This window comes from Halyomorpha halys, unplaced genomic scaffold (genome assembly GCF_000696795.3).
Source record: "Halyomorpha halys isolate HHAL.00 unplaced genomic scaffold, Hhal_1.1 Scaffold814.1, whole genome shotgun sequence".
Classification (NCBI taxonomy): domain Eukaryota; kingdom Metazoa; phylum Arthropoda; class Insecta; order Hemiptera; family Pentatomidae; genus Halyomorpha; species Halyomorpha halys.
Genome location: NW_027107888.1, coordinates 162,356 through 186,496, shown reverse-complemented (window position 1 = coordinate 186,496; position 24,141 = coordinate 162,356). Strand labels below are relative to the sequence as shown.

Below are 24,141 nucleotides of genomic sequence, written 5' to 3'. Positions count from 1 at the left end.
AGACATAAGCGCTGTTTACAAAAAAAAAAATGCATTTCAAAATGGCTGTTTCTCTAATTATTGTATATAGCAGTCGGCTTTGAGGTCTCTTAGCAGCTACCAGCTTCCGTCATACGACACATTGCAAACTGTCTATAGCTTAGATTATCTACGGTCATACTTTGCCGTCATTGTCCATCTACGTCCACGGCCTTCTTCATTAACTGGTCAAACAAACAGACATTACTAACCTATTTATTATTTTTATGTATTTTATTTATGATTTTAATAATTATACATGAATTGTTTCTTTATGCAATAGTTTGATTTTTTAACAGAATTTCCTTCCTTTTCTTTATTTTTCAATCTTTCAAGTACATCTACCAATACAAGCAGAACCTGACATTTACAGCATTTCGAAAATTCCTTTAGACATTGGATTCCGTTCGCAACAACTCCGTTCCTATAGGCCGTAGCGGGATTTTAATCAAACCTAAAGGTGCTTCTACGCGTTTTCCAAACAATTGCTAGTTCGCGCATGAACAAGTTGGACTGAATTTTTTGGCCCAACCCGTTGAGTGTGGTATTTTTGGCTCAAATGAAAGGTGTGCTTTTGCTGCATCCATATGTTTTGTGTTCAGTTAGAATTGTTGAACAGATAAATTTATGTACTCTCTGAATTAATTAATGAATTTCCTTTAACTCAGGTTTAAGATGATATATTTTAAAATTTTAACGATTTAGTGTAGTAAAATGTTAAAGTTAATTAATTAGATTTGAAACAATATTCTTGTTAATTAACTTTAGCATTTGATTTTTGATTTAACATATAAAAAATATATGTTAAAAAAGACTTTAAATGTCCATGTGATAAAATTAATAAGTTTCTGATAAAAATTCTAAAACGAAGGTTGAACCTATAGGTTATGTAGTAACATTCCTTTGAGTTTTTATCTTCTATAACCCACTTGGCTTATGAAATCGTATGTAATTGCTGACAAAAGCCAAACGAACATACAAGCATGGGGATAATGATGGTTGTTGAATTACCAAGCGTTTGTCTTGGTTTTGTGGCATGTGGCAAAAGAGTTGATCCAGCATAAAAATTTCCTTAATAAATGGGCCATCTAATATAAAAAAGAATTTTCCAAATAAGACTGATATTTCCTAAAATAAGACGAGTCAGTTATCATGTTCATTAGTCCCAGAACCGAGGCGAAATATATTATCTTATTTGATAACATATTCTAGTTATACTAATAATAATAATAAGAAAAGCCTACCGAAGCCTAAATATTAAGATTCGGTACTGGTATCAATGTCTACATACATCTTTCCAGTTACGTCTTTGATTTGATGAAGGATATTTTGTGAGTACATGACTAATAGTTGTCATCAAATACGACGCTCAATACAACTAAACATAAATTAATTGCAAAATGATATATGCACAACATGACCGTTCGTAACCAAGCGAGTTATAACACCAACTTTAAGTGGCTCATGACTTTAGCGGCGTTGGTTCGAATCCGGTCCCACGAAATGAAAACTTGACTCCTCCCCCCATGGTTAGAATAGGGTGGTAACCTGTACATAACCCCCCTCTTCCACCCTCTCCCATATGTTAGAAATATACTAATAATATTATATGCCATATAATGTGTATAACTAAGTATAAATACCACATACAACTGTTATTCGTGGTTATGCACAACATCCTCTCTCAGAATTCGATAAATAAATATTACGCTACAACCTAGCAATAAGTACAACCCACTTCTGTTTCGACTCAGTTTCATTAATATTATTATTATTATTATAAATTACAATAACTTTGACCAATGCGAAATCTTCACATTTTAAGACAACTCCTTCCTTAGCTTTCAGTTTGTACCTGTCTGCTCACTCAAAGCGATAGCATTTCAAAGTAGCGCCTATCTAAACTGAATAAGGAATATATACAAATTATTTTAATAACACAGGTATAATATAATGAAATCACTACGTGGAAAAAAGAAAAACTACTTGAAGGTTTTTTGGTCAATGGAAATCACTTATTAACATGAATAAAAGTTATAAGTATCCAGTCAAACATTTCTTTGTGATTAGTTTGTTTCGAACACAAATGCAACTTTGGCAGGCAATATATTTATTAGTTTGATGTATATTTGAAGTCACTCGTATTCAAAGAGTACACTGTAGGTTGAAACAAAAAATAGAATTTTAGTTTTTGTCTTCCGTTGGTGTGCTATCACTTAATTTTAATTATTTGTTGGTGGGGAAACTGAAGTGTGTATTTATATGTTAAACTGAAAGGCTTACAAAACTCGCTTTTTAGGACAAAAAAAACTTGAATTTCGAAATATCTGCCGGCATGAGATAAATCTTATGTAAACAGATTCTAGTTTAAAACAGATTTAAACAGTTCACACTTTTTGCTCTCATGCGATGAGTGATTTTAATAGCACATATAATGCTAAGGAAGGATATTTTATGTGTGCATGACTAAACGTTGAATTCAAATAAGACACTTTGAAAAACGACTGAAATTGGAATTGGAAACAGTTTGAATCCTCTCCTCTCCGAAGCAGATACTTATAGCGCGTTGGTTGCTCAATGTACGGCATTTCACAATCTCAGAAGAGATCATAAAAAAAAAGGCAAACCTTCCCGGCTGCATCCGCTCAACTAAAACCCTAAGGAAGTGCCGGTCCTATATTACTTTTTAAATATTTTCTTCCATCCTTAGGTCACTGCTGATGTACGGCTGTGAAGTTTGGGGAGCGGCATCCCTCACGAAAAGGAAAAAACTACAATCTTTTCAAAATAAAGTCCTAAGAATCGCAGTTAATGCTCCTTGGTTCATAAGAAATTTTTAATTGCATCGCGAATTACAAATGGAGTCAATAGAGGATTATATCAAAAAGTTCCACTCCCAGTTGCTGACAGTTAAAGGAGCAGTGACCTACAACCTGGAAAACCCAACCTCAACCCGAAGACTGAAGCCCAGACTGCTGCAGGACATTCTTTTATAAATTTTTAATAAATATAAAATTAGTGCATAGTCACACTACCTCTATTTACTTATTATTATATTCATTCTATTTATTCATTATTATTATTAATATTTTTTTCTCTCTCTTCCCTTTTTCAAATTAACTTGTTTCTTTTTACTATTAGAAGACTATTGTTTGTTTTATTTAAGTGTACCAATATCATCATTTTTTGTTATTAATTTTACTTTCCTCTTTTATTAAGAAACATTATTCTTATCTATTTATTTTATTTTTTTTTTGTTTTAATAAGAACATTTTATATAGTTAGGGGTGTCATTTGTATGACTATACCCCCTCATAATCGACTGTTAAAAATATATATAATATAAGTTATATCAACCAAGTAAGGCCCACCAGGCCGATCTGGTATAAAAAAAAAAAATAATAATAATAAATAAATATTTTCTTAAAACGGGAAGAAGAAATTTTAAGATAGTTAAATCGAGCATTATTTAAAAAGCGCCTGAAATTGGAAAACGTAAAACCGCCCTCAATAAGACACTTAAAGCGAGTAGGTTGGCCAATGTACGACATGTCACATTTTCATGACTCTTGGACTGTTTTACACGCCGTCAAACTTTTTGAAATCGACAGTTCTTCCACTATTTGATTTGTTTTTCAGTTACCTATTTTGGTTTTTTTCTTTTATATTTATCGCCTTCCCTGGATATATAAGTATAGATGAATATCTTATCGTAATATAATAAAAATACAGATAACATTATTTATTATCGTTTTGCATTAGTTAATTGGTTTTTGGACAGTTTTAGGCACAATGTAAGCATGGTATTTTAAATGGTAATGTAATTGCAGAAAGAAGAATTGGACCCAGTTGAAACAATTATCTCTATTTGACATGTTGCCCAAGATAAATTTCTAATCAGTCTCACATAAATAAACTGTTATCTCCTCTCCTGTTAATAAAAATGAAGAAAAAAAAAACTGAGAGTACAATCGTTCCGCGTAATATTTAAATATCTTGAGCAACTGTTCTTTGTTTGCTTACGTTGTGCAATTAATTTAACTCAAGTGCTACGTGGATATATCATTGAGAAATTTAGTTAGCTCGTGCTGCAGATGAAAATGGTGTGGCAAGGGGGGAAGATATAGCTGTATTTCGCAATTGAATTTCAAGTGCGCACGTTTTTAAGGCTTTTATTAGAAACATACGTGGCTCATATCTCAAGAAAGTCCTTCTTCAGAGATTGATAGTTTGAAATCATTTTTGTCCGATAGCCAATATTTATGATTGATTAATTTTTAATCACTTATAATACTTTGTTTTTATAACAGCCATAAAAGGAAACCGTCACAGTTGTATCTTTAACACTTCATATTTCAAAATTAGCCGTTAATGTGCGTTTCATTATTCCTCAGATGCCCCTCTGTTATAATTGCTTAAAATAAAACGAACTTGTTTGTTCAAAAATATTTTTAAAAACTCGAAAATACTTCCAAAATCCAACCTTATTTTATCATAAAAGTTTTCTCACTAATTTCTTCTATTTTTTCTTTTAAATAATCTTTCAATATTATTAGATTTTAATAGTAATAAGCCGATCATAACATCAGCAATCGCTGTAAAGTGATGCTCGTCCAAACTCTTGCAAATTATTCTTGACGTAAACTTCCCACCACCGTTGCCGTCTGTAGCTGTAAGAGTTGAGACTTATGTCAATTTCAACCTCTGAACTGCCGCGGCGCTGGTTCGAATCCGGCCTGAGTGGTCGATTTTGTTTCTGTTGTGGTCCTACGAAATGAAAACTTGACCCCACACCATGTTCAGACCTTATACCCTTATCATTTTCACCATTTCATGCTATCACCTTAATGTAGTTGTCGCAATTCGGCGTTGTTTAGTCTGCTGAATTCTCATTAACTGTTTTTTGTTTTGTTTTTTTAGAAATAGTAGGCCTCTCCACAGCTTCACTCGTTGAGGAGAAATATTTTTAGCTCGATAATAATATTAATATAATAATCTGTGATTGGGTTATCATGAGAACCTGTTGAGAATGCTTTGGAAATCCGAAATTTCTTGTATTTTTATAATACTGTTCCGATTTAATTTTTTTTTTTCTTTCTCACTACCGAAGGTCGAACATTGAATTTTTCACTGTTACTTTATGTTTTAGGCATTAAGAAACAAATTTGGTTCCTTCTTTGTTGTTGAATTTTTGTTAATGCGTAATCTATCGAATTCTGATAAAATTTTAAGTGATTGTGCTGGATGGCAAATAGTCCCATCTCGATTTGCTTACGCAAGATGATACATATTTTTCTTGGTACAACTATATGGGGGGGGGGGGAATTGGGAATTAGTGGTTTCATGGACTTTTTTTTTTTGGCTTACATGTTTCAAGCGTGTCAACTTTAAAAGTTTTAATTTATTCCCAAACAATAAATCAAATTTATAAAATTTAGTATTGAACCTTAAAATATGGGCTCCTTTTTACCTACTTACCCGGCAGAAAGTTCGACACAGCTATACTGACCTATATATTTGGCAGCCTTTTTTTTTATTTTTAGATAATTTAATTACCTAAATGCAAACAATGCTAAGTCACGTATGTTAGTCATGGTTGTTATTTAGTCACGTATATAAAATTAAAATTAAATAGAGATTCTGTGATTGACGTTTAAAAAACAACTTTTTATCACAGTCCTCTGACAGTTTTATCGTTTCTATCTCAATTTAGTCACATTTTTTTCAATTTTATCTCATTTTCAAAAACATTTCTTTATGAACGTTTTATTTATTTGTTTAATATAACTACAAAATGTGTCTAAAGGAAAAGCTAGTTAAAAATTAGTACAAGCACTTGAGGGAATATTAAATAAAAGTTCGAAATGATGGCTGTTTGACCAGATAGCAGTCTGAAGTTATAACCTCTACCTCTTAGATCCGCCCACAGGGTTCTCCCCAAGCCCCTTACAGTAATATATCTTTAAGTAACGTATATTAATGATGTGAGTTTGTGCCAGATTTTGATTTTTTTTTTTTTTTTTTTTTTTGTATGTACCAATATATTCGAATAATTTTAGACCAGACAAATATATTTTGGAACAAAAAAAAAATTAGGGGTTTGAATTGGTGGGAGAAATTAGCGTTAGCGACAGGCCAATATCATAGAAGTTGGGGGATCGAAAAATTATGTACCAAAATCATGATCTTCAAATGTTTTTTCGCAATCTTTAATACTGAATCTACACATTTGACCCTTGCCAAACAACTAAGATTTTTACAAATGCTTGTGAACAAACTCGGTGTTCACACGCTTGCTCTGGCTTTTCCATCCAATTTACTTTATTTTCATTATTAAAAAAAGAACAAAATAAATATAGGCTAAATGAAAGGAAATACAAATATCAGCAAATTAGTTGCTAGATGATAAATGGTATCTATTTAACTTGTAAATCCAACTTTCATTATATATTTTTGATTAAATACTTATTAATTTAATTACCCAAACATATAGAGTCATTATAAACTTTATTCGTACAGTGATAAATAAAAAAAAAACTGTTAAAGTTATTTAACCAGATTTAAAATAAAGTATTTACACCGAATCGATAGAATTTTAAAATTTATACTCTAACAGAACAAACCTGTGAATGCAGCTGAAGCACCCGTTGATTTGTGCCCTAAAACCAATACGGGTTATCACATACTTAAGCCAAATTATACCACCAATCCAAATGATCTATCTACACACTTGTGCATTGCGTGAATTTGCCTAATTTTGTCAATAGTATAGAGCCACCTTAAATATTTTCGCATATCTAAAGCCTTTCCAGATTGACTTTGAGGGTTGAAAATTTATAAATAAATAAATTTAGTGCTAGAGAGTGCCTTTTGGTGTTCTTAACTTTTCTATCCTTTTGAAATAACCAAAGTAATTTTTTATCACTATTTCTTATGCGGTATTTATAATTTTGTTATGAAAGAAGATGGTTATAAATAGTGCCCTACGTTGAAGAACTTAGCGATTGTAAATTTATATTTTATTTTGATTTAATTCTGCGTGAATATTGATAAATGAATTATGAATTTATAACTAATTGTAAATATAATAATCACAAAAATATATATACATTTAATATATAAAAATTAATATTTGTTTGTTAGTATGTTATGCACTGCCATACCATTCATCCAATTGTGATGGGGATTTTTGCTAAATGTTGAGGATTTTCCCGGATGGTTATAGGCCATTCCCATTTCTCCAGTAAAAAAAACAAATTAAGTTATTAATAAAATAAAGTATTTTCGACACGTAGCTCAGAAAGTGTACATTTTATTCATGGTTATTAGATGCCAAAGGATTTGTCTCATTCTGAAGAATACTAAAAAAATATTACCAATTATATTAAATGATTTTTTATTTACTCGAAATAAAAAAAAAGAAAACATAATAAAGATTGAATTAAAGTATGTCAATAATTTTTTTTTTTTAGGAATAAGCAAATATATTAGCGTCGCCTGATACCCTTAAATACTATTTTTCAAATAAATAAAAAAAATAAAAATTGTTCACCTTGATTTATTTCGAGAATTTTTTTTTTCTACCGGTGACCATAACTTCTCTGCATTTTATTTAATTTCTACGTCAATACAACCGTGAAAAGCTGAATATCTGCTCTTCTAACCTACATTACCACCATTTCGATTTAATGCCGTTATAAGTGCGAAATATTTGTTTTATATCTCATGCTCTAATTTGTTTAATTAGATCCCATGTGTGCCCTTCGGTTCAGTTAATACAGCCCTGTACCACTCCCAAGTTTGGTGTAGATTGGTTGAGTCGCGTTGAAGTTATTTCTATTTTTTTTTATCATATATTTTTATTATCTAATATTATTTACCGCTATAAACTAAATAGATTTAAAAATCAATTAATTAAATCTTTAATCCAATGTGTAAATAACTAAATATATTAATTTATATCTAACTTTCAATTATTCTATCTAAATCCCTAAATCTAGCGATTGCAAAAAGCATAGGTATAAATATATAAATATGTTTCTTGTGAAGCAAAATAGTATTGAGTTGAGTAAGGTCCTAGTTTTGTATTGAGCAAGACTTGAGTTCTCCGTGAGTGCAATGCCCTATATACCACTACAACTACCCGTCTCTACTATTCTTGTTATTTATCCCGGCAGGAGTGTCCTACTTTTTATGTCCCCTAAGAGGTGTCTCGTAAGCATTTATCTCATCGTAGACGATTTGTACTATTTTTGTTTATATATAATTGGATGTGATGATGAAAAAAATCTTCAAGATAATATCCAATGCAATTTGGAATTTAAATTGTAAATTATAGCTCCAGCAGGGGCTGAAGAATCCAAATTTCGTAAAAGATCAAAGATCTTGTTTCTTCGGCTTATGATTTTCGCAGGCATCCAGGAGGCGTAAGTGCTCAAAAGAGAAAAAAAAAGATATCACGCTAGGAGTGTACAGGGGCCTGTTTATGAAAGCCAATAGTATTAGACCATAAATACAAGTACACAAACTATAAAGTACAAGCACTAATACATTTTAGTTCATGATAGAGACGACTATTAGCGATATTACATGAGTTTAAGAGTATAAACTTATCTGGCGGAATTGTATAAGTCAGTTAAATCGCACCAAATTCAAAGTACAAGACCATCAGTTGGTAGCAGAACTTCATTCTCACAGCCCTGACGAAGCCCTCCAAAATGGAACGAAACGTTGGTTTACAATAAATAGTCCACTTTTACTATTTTGATACCTTTATTGACCGCCACCCTGGACTATCCTCCTAAATTATACAAGATTAATCGTATTAGTTTGTACTTTATTATGAAATAGTACACTGGTGAGAGAAATGCTCAGTCTTACCATTGACAGGAGGCCTGAACAAAACTGAATTAATTTAGGAGGGGAGATAAAAAATGGAGTAACAATTAACAAGCACAAACGTTTACGGAAGTTAGACAAAAGTATATTCAAAACAAATGAAATACAAGGAAAATATAGAAGTTTATTCCTCAATATGAGTAAAATGCTCAAGACTACACCTCTCCCGGGTTAACCATTAGTGTTGGAAAAAAAATCCAATATTATATCTATGGCCTTATCAAATTATTGCAAATTACGCAGTATATTTCTATTTGCACACTTCACCGATCGTCTCACCGCCTATAAGTAGGTTATGTTGCGAGGGTGATGTCATAAATTCTAGAAAAGGGACAATAAAACACTGAAAACCGTTTATCCAAAGAACGAACAAACAAACTGTTTTTTGACACAATTAGTTGTTCTAAATTCCTTTTGCATTTGTCTATCGGTTGGAATTCGAAGAATCTCATAGTGTTTCAATGGCTTACGATCAGTAAAGTCTTAAGATACAAAGATTTTTATTCATTTATCATTGAAATATTTACTAAAATTAGATATTTTGTAATGTTGTAATTAATTATTTAATTTTTAGAGAAATTCGTCACGATATTTATGCAAATCACAAAAAATAGCCAATTGCATCGGGAATTGTTAATGGAGTCAATAGATGATTATATAAAAAAAAAAAAAAAAGGTTGATGAAGTTCCACTCCCAGTTATGGACCGGTAAAGGAGTAGTAGTAATCTACAACTTGCAGAACCCTATTTCAGGCCCAGGCTGCTGCAGGACATCCTATTATTAATTCTATAGTTATCAATTCTATTATAGATATAACTTCTATGTTATTTATTTTGTTTTTCCTTCCTTTTTTCAAATTAATATTTTTTTTTCTATCATTAGGGGGCAATTACTTGTTTATTAGGTCTGCGAATGTCGTTATTAACTTAACTTATCGCTCTTCTTAGGAATTATTATTTTTATCTATTTATTTTATCTTTTTTTTTTTTTTATATATATAACGTTGTATCCAGTTAAGTGTGTCTTTTGAACGAGACTATACCCCCCTCTCTTATAAACAATTGTTAACAAAAAAAAATGTCACTATTATATTAACTATAAGGTCCACAAGGCCGATCTGGTATTAAAGTTAAATTTAAAAAAAATTTTTTATCTCGGAAGCTCTTTTATTTTATTGTTGTTAATGATTGAAATAAGTTCTTTTATTATGCCCTAATAAAAACTCTGTAAATTAATACACAATGTTTTATTATTTGGATTAATTCTTTAGTTTATTATTAAATAACAAATAATAAAATATTTATGTGTTTACTCACAAGACTTTTTTAATCGGTTTAGGTGCAAACTTCAATACTAACATTTCTGTATATTCGCTGTCGCTTGGTCTTATTAAAATTTATTGTAACAGCAACCTATATAGTTTTTATTTTAATAAATCTGTGGTTATTAAATTTAAAAGTATGATCTGCTTGTAAATATCCCTTTTTGGTTGTATGTCCTGAAGACCTGAGAATCAATTGTCCAAATGAGTCTAAAAAAGTTCTGGAAACTGAATCTCCATTTCGGAAACCTGACTTAATGTTCTTTTTTTAATATGCATCTTCAAATGGATGTTTTTAATAAGTAATATTTTATTAGAAATAGCATAAAGATTAATATGTTTTCTAAAAGTGAACTTAAAGATACTTCTTAGAAGCATTTTTTTTTTAATATCCCTTGGAGTCGTCTGGAATAAAATGTTCGAATTTTATACTATAGCGGCCCACCAGGCAACTACTAAAAAGCAGAGCAATAGTTTACCGAAGTTCAACTAGATATCCTCATCGTCCTCGTAATATTAAAGAATAATATTTTTGTTAAATAATAATATTAGTAGCACAATCTGTAAATATTTGTCTAAATATATTTAAATATATCGAATATATCTAAATAAAAATTGTATATTTTTTCTATCCTCATCCTACGAGATAACTAAGCACTTTCCATTTTCATTTCTCCTCACGCTCTTCTTTTATACGATCATTAAATCTGTATGAACATCCCTTGCCCAAGCCTAAGTAAAATCTAGTAAGTAAGCTCCAAACAAAGCAGAGGCAATACACAAACAATTTTGACAATATGATTGCTTCATTGTGATCATTTTTACATGAAGTTACGTCATCATTTTTCTAATTAACAAGAAATATTTATTTGTTTTATCTTTAATACTTTCTTCTTGTTTCTTTTTGATTAGTTATTTATTTCAATAGAAAAAGAAATGTATGAACTTGTTCTAAATGAGGTTTATCCGAGGGTGAATTCAATGTTGCGCTCACATTGCACCTCGGCACTTCAGGGTTCATAGGGGTTCAGTATCAGGAGTTGTGTAAATTTTAAGTAAACTAATATATTTATGTAGTTTATGTATTTATTTATTAAAGTAATTGATTATCCCCAAAACCAAGATATAAGCATGCTTATCCATGCCTTCTTGTCCTCGATGTTTCTCTAATTTTGGCGGCCAAAACAGTTACTTTTTCCCCAAAAATTTATTTCCAGGTTTGGTTTCTGTTGGACCTCAACTGTCAAAACACCTCCTGACAGTTCGTTCCAGTAGCCTACTCGGGTCTGATAAACATTTTTTTTTTCTTGCCACCCGGAGAATATACATTTTATTTCGAACTATCATTTTTTCAAATCGCATTTTGGTAAAATAAAATCACTATCAGTCCGTACAATCTTTACCTCATCTTTCTTTTCAATACATTAATATTTATTCTTTCAGTATGTCATTCATTTAATCCACATTTCTGGACAAGATAGTCGGTTCTGAAGTTCCTATATTTTACTCTTTTCTTATTTAAAAAAATGCAATAATAATGTATAAATAAATCAGTTTAGTTTAGCATCAATATTCATTTTTTATTTTTTGAAAACTCAATTGTTGCTTCTAGTCAGAATGGCTTGTATTTTCTTCCGTCTACCTAGATCCAGCCCGGAGGACCACAAAGTGCTAAGCAACAGGTCCAGTCCAGGAGGACCAAAAAGTTGGTGGGTTAGAATGCGCAGTACGGTGAGCGGCAGGAGCTAACCTTGAAGGCTATAATAGTGAGATGGTAATGAATGCTAATGGTTCTATATTTAGCACCTAGCTAGTAGGTACGATCTAGAAACCGACTGTCTCACTCTTCGCTATCAGAGATATATTTTACTATCTTGCCGTCAAGGCGTCGACTACATTATCCTTCTTCTATTTGGATTCAAGGCGATGTCTCCGTCTGTTATATTTATGTCTACCATCTCATTCGATAAAAATCTCAAGAACTCAACTAATAGCGTATGCTAGAGTCGCTTAAGGTTTAGAAGTAGAAAAAAAAAGATTCCGGGTAACTTTGTCCTCGGTGTGATGTCGATGCTGATTTATAACCTTGCGGTCATTGGTTCTGCAAATATTCGCCTTATATACTATACGTATTTATTTCTTCTTAATTACACTAATAGCTCGTATATTTTCACATTATAGTTTAATCATAAGGGCATTTCAAAAAATTATAATATCGTCTATATAGCAACTAGGAAAAATTTGAACACCAAAACACCATAAGACTATAGATTTTCTAACCTTTTCCAGCATACTTCACATCTAAATTACCATTGGAATGAGATTCATTTTATGTTGTATTTTCGTAAAAAATAAAAATAAATAGTGGCAAAAATTGCCTCAAACAATTGTTTTCGGTTTTTGACGATTCGAGGGTTGTACGAAAAATCGAGGGATAAAAATGTCAAGATTAAGACCGTTTTAAAATTCAGTTTCTTGAAAAATCCGTCCTCATAATAATTAACACCATAATGTTCGGATTCTGAAATCGGTTTTTAGTATACGGCATATTTCTCGTTTTTAATTATTTTATTGTGTAAAATGAATAATTGGACATGGAAATAAAAAAAATAAATATCTTCGCTGGCAATTGTTCAAGCCACTTACGTATGTGTTATTAATGAGTGAGTGGTTTTATAATTCTTAGGAAACCATAATAGGTTGTTATTCAAAGTAAATGAAATTACTATTCATATCTCTGAGTGGACTTGCTATGTATATATAAAATCATAGAGATAAATGAATGTGCTGATTTTATATTATATATATATGTATATAGTTTAGTTGACAGTCAAAATTGACATTATGTTGTTTTTGGAGAGTAGAATCTCATGAGCTTAGTGGTCATGGGAAGTTGATTGGTTTGAGTCATTCAGAACAGCTTTGAAAAAACTGGAAATAGTTTTCTTTTACTAATTTGATGCCTTTATTAACCGCCACTCGGACTATCTTCCTACATTTTACTTCATACGGTCAACTATCTTCTTCCAAAAAAATAATCAGTTTTAAAGTTGGCAGTGATAAAGTCCAATTTTTTTTAACAAGAATGCAGGAAAGCACATGTCCTTCAATCCGCTCTGTACTGTTGTTCAATCATAATCCTTCCTCATTCTGTAACGTGCGTTCTCATCGATAAAATGTCTCTGAAATATCCATCATGTTCGAATAAATAGAGGCAGAAGTCATATCATTAGATATGTCGGTAGAAATCACTTCAATCAAGTTCCCAAAAGGAGTAGTAATTTTTATATATTATTCACTAAAATAAATTAATTTCTAATTGTTCTGAGAAAATTTCATATGCATGTCCAAATATAAAAAAAATACACTACCCCTACGAAGACAAATGTTATGATCTACATTAAGCTAGCTTTAATGAGGTGCTTATAGTTAGCCGAAGATGATAAGATTGGTCGAGGGGTCCGGCCAGTAAAGATACACAAATAAACAAAACTTATTTATTTGTGGCGAAATTTCGACCTGAATTAATAATATATCGTACATAACAAGTAATTGATAAAATATAATATTATAGTGATAAGAATTGTACAATATGAATAATAATAATAATAAATTAAAAACAGACAGCGTTCAAGTAAATAGCGAAATGAACACAATGAAAGGAGCGGGGGGAAATGTAAATTATGAGTAATTTAATTAACATAATAAATTAGGTAAGTAATTAAGTTAATTAAAATTAAGGTAGCTTTAATATTAGTACTGACATGCATTTGTATATGTTTTATGAGATATATTTTTTCATAAATTAAATATTTTTAAGAACAACTAGAATACAACATTTTCTTAATTTATTTTGACAAGTATATTTCATCAATTTGATTAAATTAATTAAATATATATACAGTATATTTGTTCAATCAATCATAACTCTTATATAAATTTAATTTAAAATAATATAAACTTTCGGGGGAGTGGGGTGACATTTATTATTAGTTATAACTATAAAGCATTATTTTAAAAACTATTTGGAAATACCCTGAATATATTTCTCAAACAAAAAAAATAATCTATTTTCTGTAACTATAACATATAAAGAATTAAATACGTAATTTAAAATAATTAAATTTCTATTTTCATATAAAATATTTTAGAAATTTCATAAGATATAAAAGGCATCGGTAGGCTTTGTTGTATAGCATTAGGTGAATCCATTAGTAGCAGTGGCATTGCCAACTGTTGGAGGCCGCCATGGGCATTTATAGCTTGAATAAATAGTTTATACATTATAGTCCCATTTCTTGGAGTAATATTATACTCCACCTTCTGAAGGTAATACATAAATCAGCCAATCTTTTAACACTTATATCTCAACATCTCCAACGGCGAGTAAAAATACTAATTTAAGTGGACAAATTAATATTATATTATTAAAGATGTGTTTAGAGTTGATAAGGAATAATTTTTAAAAAATCTACGATGTGATTTAATGTATATTATCTTGTTCGAAACTGGTAGTTAAAAAGTATCCAAATTGTCTCAACCTTCTTTATTAAAACTAATTCTATCGGCCGATCAGGCCATCACAAATCATCAATTTTCTAAAAATCTTCATGTAAATTATCTTTTATTTTGTTTATTTAAAAGAAAAAAAAAACAGTTCTCATTAGCAGTAATATAAATTGTATTAATACAAAATATTAAAGAATTTTATGAATAACTAAAGAAGAAAAATTAGATTCGAAAATGAAATCGTAGACCGCTCGATCTTTCCCAATCGTCCCATTTAACTGTCGTATGTTTAGCAGGAACAAAATTTATGATTTTGTGTTCTCATTTCGAGAAAACCTAAAATACGAACTTTAATATAATAGCAACAGTAAAACATTTGTTCATAATTTTCGCCTTCCATGGTCATTAAAAGTTTTTTTTCGAAAATCAAAAAAAATTCTAACCGAGGCAACCAATCTACACCATACTTTGTGTCTTATGTAAGGTGGCAAGTGAAAGTTGTGTGATGGGCATACATCATATTTTCTTTGTTAATGGATACATATTCAGTTCTTGGAGTTAACGTGACTTTTAACTGGTGCCTACCTCATGGTATTAGGTATATATTTTACTCATTTTAAATTAAAATACATATTAGAATATATAAATACAATACAATATATTTTACTACGCCTGTGATAATTGTTTTATTTTACTTATTTTCCTCATGCATTATTAACATCCTTTTATTTGTATATAAGTGTTCGTTTGTTATTTATGATCAAGTTTTTACTGGAACTGTGTCTATATATATGTGTACCCGAGATGTATATTACAAAAAAGTAGATGTCTACACTGACCTCGTGACAGTGAGTCTGGAAAGTTACTGAGTCCGCTCTCTATATGACTCACAACTGTTGATGGTCCATATCTAATCTTCTTTCTCTTTCTCTTGAATTCTATTTATCAATCAGTATTCTTTTTATTTCAAGCATTACTTCGTTATAAAATATTTTATTTATTAAAAATAATTCGAATAAAATTAATATTTTATTAATTAAAATATGTTGATAAAATCTAGTAAAGAAGTAGTTCTCCAAATAAATATGAAAAAAGAAATTAATTGTTTCCAGTACAAACGGAAACAATATTAATGATACAAATATTGGAGAAATGCCGAGTATAGGATAGGAGGAAAATAAATACTTGAACAGGTTTTGATATTTCGGTTTTACAGTACTAATTAAGTATAAAAACTAATTTGATGAGGAAATAGAAACGAGGTTAAAGGCTGCTTATTTTTTTAGTTCCAGCCTTCTGTCTTATCTGACTTTATAAATAGACGATTATAGCTAGTTGGTTGGTCGATGTACGACATGTTACAATCTCACAAGAGGAGTTCATAACACAAAAAAAGACACTCCTTCCTCACCGTACCCACCCCGCTTAGACACCCTGGGAGCGACGGTTATATCTATTTTTTTAAATATTTCCTTAAAACGGGATAGGAGAATTTAAAATAGTTTAATCCAGTAATAACCGGATAGTTTAATCCGTTATTCAATTTCAGGCGGTTTTTTAAATATTACTCGATTAAACTATCTTAAGTCACTTCTTCCCATTTTAAGCCAATAATTCAAAAGTGATACAGGACCGTCGCTCCCTGGGGGTCTTACCGGGGCGGGTCCGGTGGGGAAGGATTGTCTTTTGTTGTGTTATGATCTCCTCATGTGAGATTTTGACATGTCGTACATCGACCAACCTACTCGCTTTAATTGTCTGTTCGAGAAGTAAGATAAGTAAGACGCGAGTGGATGGTTCCACGCCGTTTTTCAATTTCAGGCGCTTTCTAAATATTTATCGATGCTTTACCTTTTTCTGACCAGTAACGCCTTCAGTTCACTGACAGAAAATGGACTAATTTACTTTTTTGTAAAAGTTCATTGAAAACAGTTAGAATTTAAAAAAAGTATTATTCTTCCCACTGTTCTTTATGGGTGCAAAATGTGGCCTCTTACTCTTAGGGAAGAACAGCGCCTGACGGTTTTTGAAAATAAAGTAAAGGTAAAATCTTCGGATGAATTAACCACAGAATTTCGAACGCTACACAACGAACGAATCCCTAAAATGTTAATAAACACTGAACCGACGGGTAAACGTTCGATAGACAGACCGAAACGTATGTGGTAGGATTACATCAAGACAGTTTTAGTAGATTTGGGTTTCGAGTGTGTCACTAGACGGATGTATGTAGAGAGTTATTGATGGTATCGTCATCGAACCCTAAGTCTTTATTATTTGGTAATATACAACATTATCCATCCAGTGGAATTATTTAGAAAAGAGCACAAATGAAAAAAAAAAATTATATACTTATGATATCACGCTCTACATTAATTCCCTTACAGCAACCTACTCCGAGGATACAGGCATTCTTAATCTACATTTGTTATGTGATCAAATAAATAATAAAGATGATATACAATTTTACCTCTAAGAGTATGCACAACATCTACCTTAAATTCTTTGTGGTTTGGCTTCCAAAGCGGACCGCAGCGATAGTAGTGATATGGAAAAGAAGCGGATTGAAGAGGCGTGCCAAATTCCTCGATAATGGAGATGGGACCATCTGACCTAGAATGTCCTTCCCCTGCCAGGCAGATATTCTCGTGCACATCCTGTTTGTGTTTGTGTTGTCGCCATTTGTTTCCTTCCTATTTCATCGAGATTTAATGACCACGATTTAATATCTCTGCTAGGTATTTCTCTAGCGTTCACTTAGCCCCCAGGTCACTTAGATATATAATAGCATTGTTGGAATGCTGAGATTGCGGTTTTTGGTCGAATATATTGTCCTTACGGTACAATCTAGAATAATATTATGGGTTTGCGCACCTAGAATGGTTGCCTACATTATCATACTTAATTTAACATATTCCTTCCAACTATTCCAATTATTCTACGTTCAGTGCAATAATAGGACGTATAATCATTGTGATTTGTTTTGTTTTTGAGGAATGTCCTTTAAGAATAGGTTTAGCTGTATAATAATAACAAAGGCCTAGCGAACCCTAAGGTTCGATGTCAACCTCCGATTGCTGTCTCCATACATTTGTCCAGTGATACCCGTCCAGACCCAAATCTACAATACCAGTTTATTTGCGAATCTTAAATTAATCTTCATACCTACGCTTTGATCTACCCCTTGAACGTGCAGTCTCCGCAAGTCGGAGTTGTCTTGAGAGTAAGTTATATGGATGCCAACAAGCTGAACTTGTTTGAAGTCAGTCCATGTCCACACACTCTCTTCAGTGTGTACTTGAACCAGCGGTAACCTTTGTGAGAACAAGGGAAGACTTCCTTTAAATTTTATTCAATTCAAGTCTAATCGAGCACACTGCAAGTCTAAATTGCCGGTTTTTACTAGTTTACAAGTTTTTTGCTCAGTTTTACCAAGTTTTAAAGTTAACACACTGATTTTTGTTTAGCTCTAAAATATTTCTGATCAATTTAATTAATGTAATTTTTTCTTTTTATTTTATTTTTTTTTTTTTGTAACTTGGTCTAAGTTGAAAACATTTATTTACAACGAGAAGAGAAGACTTAAGTTAGTTGAATTGTACAACATTTAAAAAGTGGGTAAATCCACACCCTCTCTGCCCTTAGGTAGCCTCCATTATCTTACTTTTGCAACAGACACTTATAGCAAGTTTGTTGATCGATGTACGATATGTCACAAGAGATCAGAACACAAAAAATATTAGAAGGCAATCCAGCAGAGCGGTCCCTCCCCACTCCATAATAAACATAAGGGCGCTATGGACCCCCGCGGATCATTCCTAACTCCTTAAAATTTTATTTTTGCTTGTGGGAAATGAACCAATTCTTCTAAATTTGGAAGAAGACAGTTGACCGTATGAAGTAGATTGGAGGAAGATAGTCCGGGTGGAGGTCAATAAAGGTTTCAAAATAGTAACAAAACCCTATTTGTTGTTAACCAACGTTTCGCCCATCTTGCAGGGCTTCGTCGGGGCTGATAAAAGTAATGTTCTGATGCCAACTGAGAACTACTGAGAACAACTAAGAACTCTCAGTTGGCATCAGAACATTACTTTTATCAGCCCTGACGAAGCCCTGCAAAGTAGTTACTTGCAATAGTTTTTTGTTACTATTTTGAAACCTTTATTGACCGCAATCCGAACTATCTTACTACAATCCATTTTTCTAAAATTAATATCAAGGACCACAAACTATAAATGTATTTAAAAAATATTTTCGCCCATATAGGTTTGGGTTGAAATTTAAAATGTAGAAAAGTGGTGGAAAATATTAGTAAATTTTCAGCCTATATTATTAAGAATTATCTTTTTTTATTTTTTATTTTTTTGTTATACAATTACAACCCAAAGTTATTTAACAATGCAGTCATAGCGATGGCCTTGTTTTAGTGTTTGCTAAAATTACACAACCCAATCTTTTAGCATTTCAAATTTACAATAATTTATTTTTAGTTCTAGCTTATATAAAAGATAACAAGAAAGTGTACTCCTGATCCAGTTATGATATCATTTTAATTTTTTATTATTATAAATTATAATAATAATATAAGTTTGGTTTTAACACTTTAAAGACTTTTTATCACATTTGATAAATCAAACTTATATTATTATTATACTCATTAGAGCTCATATTTTAGAAAATTGACTCCATTTTAAATAATGCTTTGCGAAGGATTTTAGTGTTGTAGGTAGTTTAAGGATATTGTGTAGGGGTTCAAAATCTAGCCAGATTTCAAAATTCAGAAACTTTGCTAGCCCAACCGTGAAGAGTAATGTAAATAAAATAAATTAATTTTCGAATTTTTTAAGGGGAATACACCTTTTTCTAAACTAGAATAACGCACAATTTTTTCGTTACTTTAAAGAACCCAAAAATTGATTTTTATTTTTTTTTTGTAACATTCTGGAACAGCCGTTATTTCTTATTCCCTCTTACCATGGTTGGCAGAGTCATCAATTTTGACTCTTAACTTTGTATAGTTTTCATTAAAGTAAACAAAAATAGGAAATATTTATATCTTTTCTTTCTATTGGTCTCTTGGAATATGTAAATTATGGAGGAGTCATGCCTGCACTCAAAATATCTTTCTTTACTTTTCAAGCTATACGGTGAAACAATTTCATGCCATTTCAACCTTCAAGCTTCTTGCCTTGTTTTATTCCTAATCTATCCCACACATTTCTTATGGAATAATGGAAATCGAGGAAGTGAGTTGGAGTAATTCTTGGATCTTGCTATCAGGATGACACAAAAGAGCCGATACCCCAATCAGTGCGCTAGGGCCGTACTAATCTAGATGGCTGTTATTTCTGGCACTGTGCACAGAGCGATAGTGTTGGCTGTGGCTTCCGTGTGTGCTTTGCTTCCTCCCCGCCTCTCTTAGACTTTGGTCGAGTCTGCTCTTTCAGATTAGATTGATTGTCTTCTAATTATTTCAGAAAACCTTGCTTCAAATACCGAAATTATCTTTAATGCCTTAACTTAGATTTATTTTGTAGCCAGTTTATTTATCCTGTTCTCAGCTGTAACAGATACTTTCAATAGATAACTGTGACTGAAGGAAGTGCTGAGGAACAACCAATCTGGCCAATGGTTTTGACTGTGCCAACAGTCCTCGGTTGGGACTACCAAAAGTGCCTTATATATATATTTAACATACATATTACTTGTCGGTAACTATGGCTATGTATCACATTGACGCATTCAAATCCATCTTTTCCTACTTCTGAACATTAGGAGTTTATATTCGTATGGTTTTTCCGTTTTATAAATAATCTATAAATGGCATTTTATAATTAATTTTTCTGTTTAAAGTCAAATCAAAGGCCTATCTGTACATCCGGATTTGAACTTTTGGGCTCCACTAAACCTTCGAATTCTTCTAGTATCCAATCCTTGCAATCAGAAATCCTTAATACTCCTTACTTTTTCACAAATAAAATCATCCATAAAAGACTTAATGTTCCATATGTAACCGATTTAGCCCAAACCAGACTGATGTCTGATATCCTTTCATCCTGATGATTGATATCCTTTCATCATAAACTCCTTAACCCACTAGTTTCTAACTTTGCCTCCTCTTCCATCTCTGACAATCCTCCTAGCTGCCTAAAAGAAAGGCCTCAAAACCTTCTATTGTAGCAATATTATTAGAGTGCATCCAATAGGTATTTTCTCTAGATATCTGTATCGTACCATTGTACTCTAACATCACATTTACTGCATGTTTTTTTATGTGTTGTAAATTTCTATAATTACATTTAAAAAAATTCAAATTATTGTTTGATAATTTTAATTATACTTCCTATAATTAACTTTAAAATGATTATTTTCAAAATTGATTTTATTTTTTTTCGAAACTCTTAGCAAATAATCTACCCATCACATTGCTTAGTGGTTGATCCCTCATCCTGAACAGAAATGGCAACTACTTCACCTCGAAACTTTTCTAGGTTCTTATACGAATAAATTAAGTGAGCTACGTTCTTAATTCCTTTTTCTTTTCCATTTTTTTTTTTTTTATTTCTTTAACACCAGATCTTTATTCAGACCGGTCAATAGAAATGAAAACCGGTGAATTGTATGTACTGTTGCTTATGTTAATGACAAAACTTAAAATTTCCTGAAAGAATGATTTGAATTTTGTTATTGTGATTCTTTTTATCTTTAAGTGTATGAATAGGGCCTGTGAAGCATTTATTTTTTTCTCGTTAAGACTTCTGTGATTATATTTATTTTTTGTATGTAGTAAAGAAATTGAAACTATTTTTTTTTACTAAACCGATATCACTAATGACCATTGTAATTTATAAACTCGAGTATCACCAAACGATATGACGTATTGGAATACGTTTTTCTGAATCTTTATTTATCTTTCATACAACATACTAAAATCTAATATATCGATTAATATGTACCACGAAACTAAACTATGCAAATGTTATGTATTAAAACAAAAAAAAAAGTCATAAGAGAAGTAATAATGTTAATCTAATAAAATAGGAAATATAAGCATATAATAAATAATAGGGACAAATAATAATTCAAAAAATGAAGCTACATTTACTTCTTTCAATTCAATATTTACAAAAAAAAAAAAATAAAAGATGCCATCTATTGACCTAGGTGCCTATCATATTTTTTTAACGCAGGTTTACATATTAATTTCTTCAAATATTTTGTAAATAAATATTTCTAGTTAGCTAATTTCCATTGTTAGACAAAATGGTTTTGATTCACGTTTCAGCTTGGGCCTTCTAGTTATTGTATGATCGTTTGTTAATCATATAATACATGACATAAAGTCTGTTTTGATAATTAAACGAAACATAGTTGCTAAAATAACATGCATTAAATTTTAAACTCGTAACTGAGCAGTTACCTAATATTTCCTCACAAACTAATTAAATACCAAACTAATCTATATTTAAAACTATCAATTTATATGTTTTACAATTTAAAATTTATTATTAACAAGTAACTATTGAGTACAAAAAAGTAATTTATAAGATTATTGTAAATATATAAATTCTTAATTATCTCGTTATCGGAACTGTTGCATTACTAGAGCATTCTTATATTATCTTTTGATAAGATCAACCTAAAAATAACTTATAATTCTAAGTTCTTTTTGAAATTCTTCTCATAGAATGAGCTTTTTGATTTAATTAGTGCAACAATATAAACTGAAATAAACCAGAATTTTTAGTACGGTATTAAAACATATAGTGAATTATGAAATTTGTATTTGATTTTTGTTTTATTTTTATTTTATTGTTAGATATCTAATTGTAACTGAAACGCAATAAAATATCTTTTATAAGTGTTTTATCTTGATCTTTATTTGTACACATTCTTGAGAATGAAGGTTGTTATATTTTTAAAATATTTTTATTGAAAATCTATATCGCTCTAATGATTTTGGTGAAACTTGTTTGAAGTTTTCTACTTAAAGAATGTTATAAAAATAAAAAAATTTCATTTTTTCAATTTCATCTTAAAAAGTATACACTTTATGGTAAAATTTATTTGTAATTATTTTCTGTACCAAAAGAAAATTACTAATACCAAAGATATCGAATCGAACATAATAACATTATTTTTAAAACGTAAATGACATTGTTTCCCATGGAACTATTACATACTAATACATGGAAACTAATAACCTGTATTTTCAAACAGCCGATTATAGGGAGTAGGTTGGCCGATGTGCGACATGCCATAGTCCCACAAGAAAATATAACAGAAAAAAGCCATTCTTCCGGGTCGGACCCGCCCAACTAAGATCCCCAAGGAGCGGCAGTCCTATCAGTTTTCAAATATTTGCTCAAAACAGAAAGAAGAGACTTTAAGATAGTTAAATCAAAACAGACAAACGGCGTTTACATGTATAGTTCACTAGTTATTAGTTTTTAAAATAATTCAAAAACTATATATCTCTTGGAACATTGTACATTGAGTGAGGATCAGAAGTTCAGTAGGCTATTCGATCGTTTTCTTTTTTTCAAGTTTTAGTATAAAGTATATTTGTACTGGGTTCAAAGTGTAATCAAGTCTAAACGTATTCATCAAGTATGAATAGTTTTGTAATTGATTACATTAAACTCAAAAATTGTGAGTAAACTTCTAATTAATTACTTCTTGTACTTGAATATTATTTAATTGAAATTATTATTTCCATAATCAATTGTTATCGTCTTCAAAAGCAATTTACTTAAAACTTTTAAGTAAAAATCATATAGTTCTGAGTTAAAAGAGAAATCAAATGGTTATCAACTTCAATAAAAAATACCTTGATAAATAAAAAAGTATATTCAAAATACTAAGATGTTCTCAAATTACTAAATGACTTAGGTTTTACTTTTATTCAAAATAATATCTTATTGAATTTAAATAAGATATTATTTTGAATAAAAGTACTTTTATTCAAAATAATATCTTTTGTACGAAACTGGATTTAGTATGAATTTCATGTTTTTCTTAAGTACTAATTACTTTACATTTCTTAGAAAGGTTTTGAGTATAAGTATTGTGCTCTGTGATCAAGAATAACTGAAGTATGATTACAGGAAATTCATACTCAAACCAGATTGAATATGAGTATTTATAATACACAATCCAAAAAAGTGTTGAGTAAAAGTAATCCAATCGTACTCATCATTTATAATATTAATAACAACTTTATTTTCTTTTTTTTATTTGAATTTCTTGTTTAATCTCTGGTCTAGAAAAAGTAATTCCTTATCTAATATTAGTTCTGAATCCAAACCCTTCATGGGTTGTTGTTCTACAAGTTTAATTTTATATTTGTGATTATTTTAAATATTATATTTATAAATTTTCACTATTAGTTTTA

General features: G+C 30.6%; 1 protein-coding gene across 3 annotated transcripts in view; it reads left to right on the top strand.

Moving 5' to 3' along the window:
- HDAC4 (histone deacetylase 4) overlaps positions 1 to 24,141 on the top strand; it is a 349,894-nt gene that overhangs the window by 245,287 nt on the left and 80,466 nt on the right. The gene's annotated exons all lie outside the window — the stretch shown is intronic.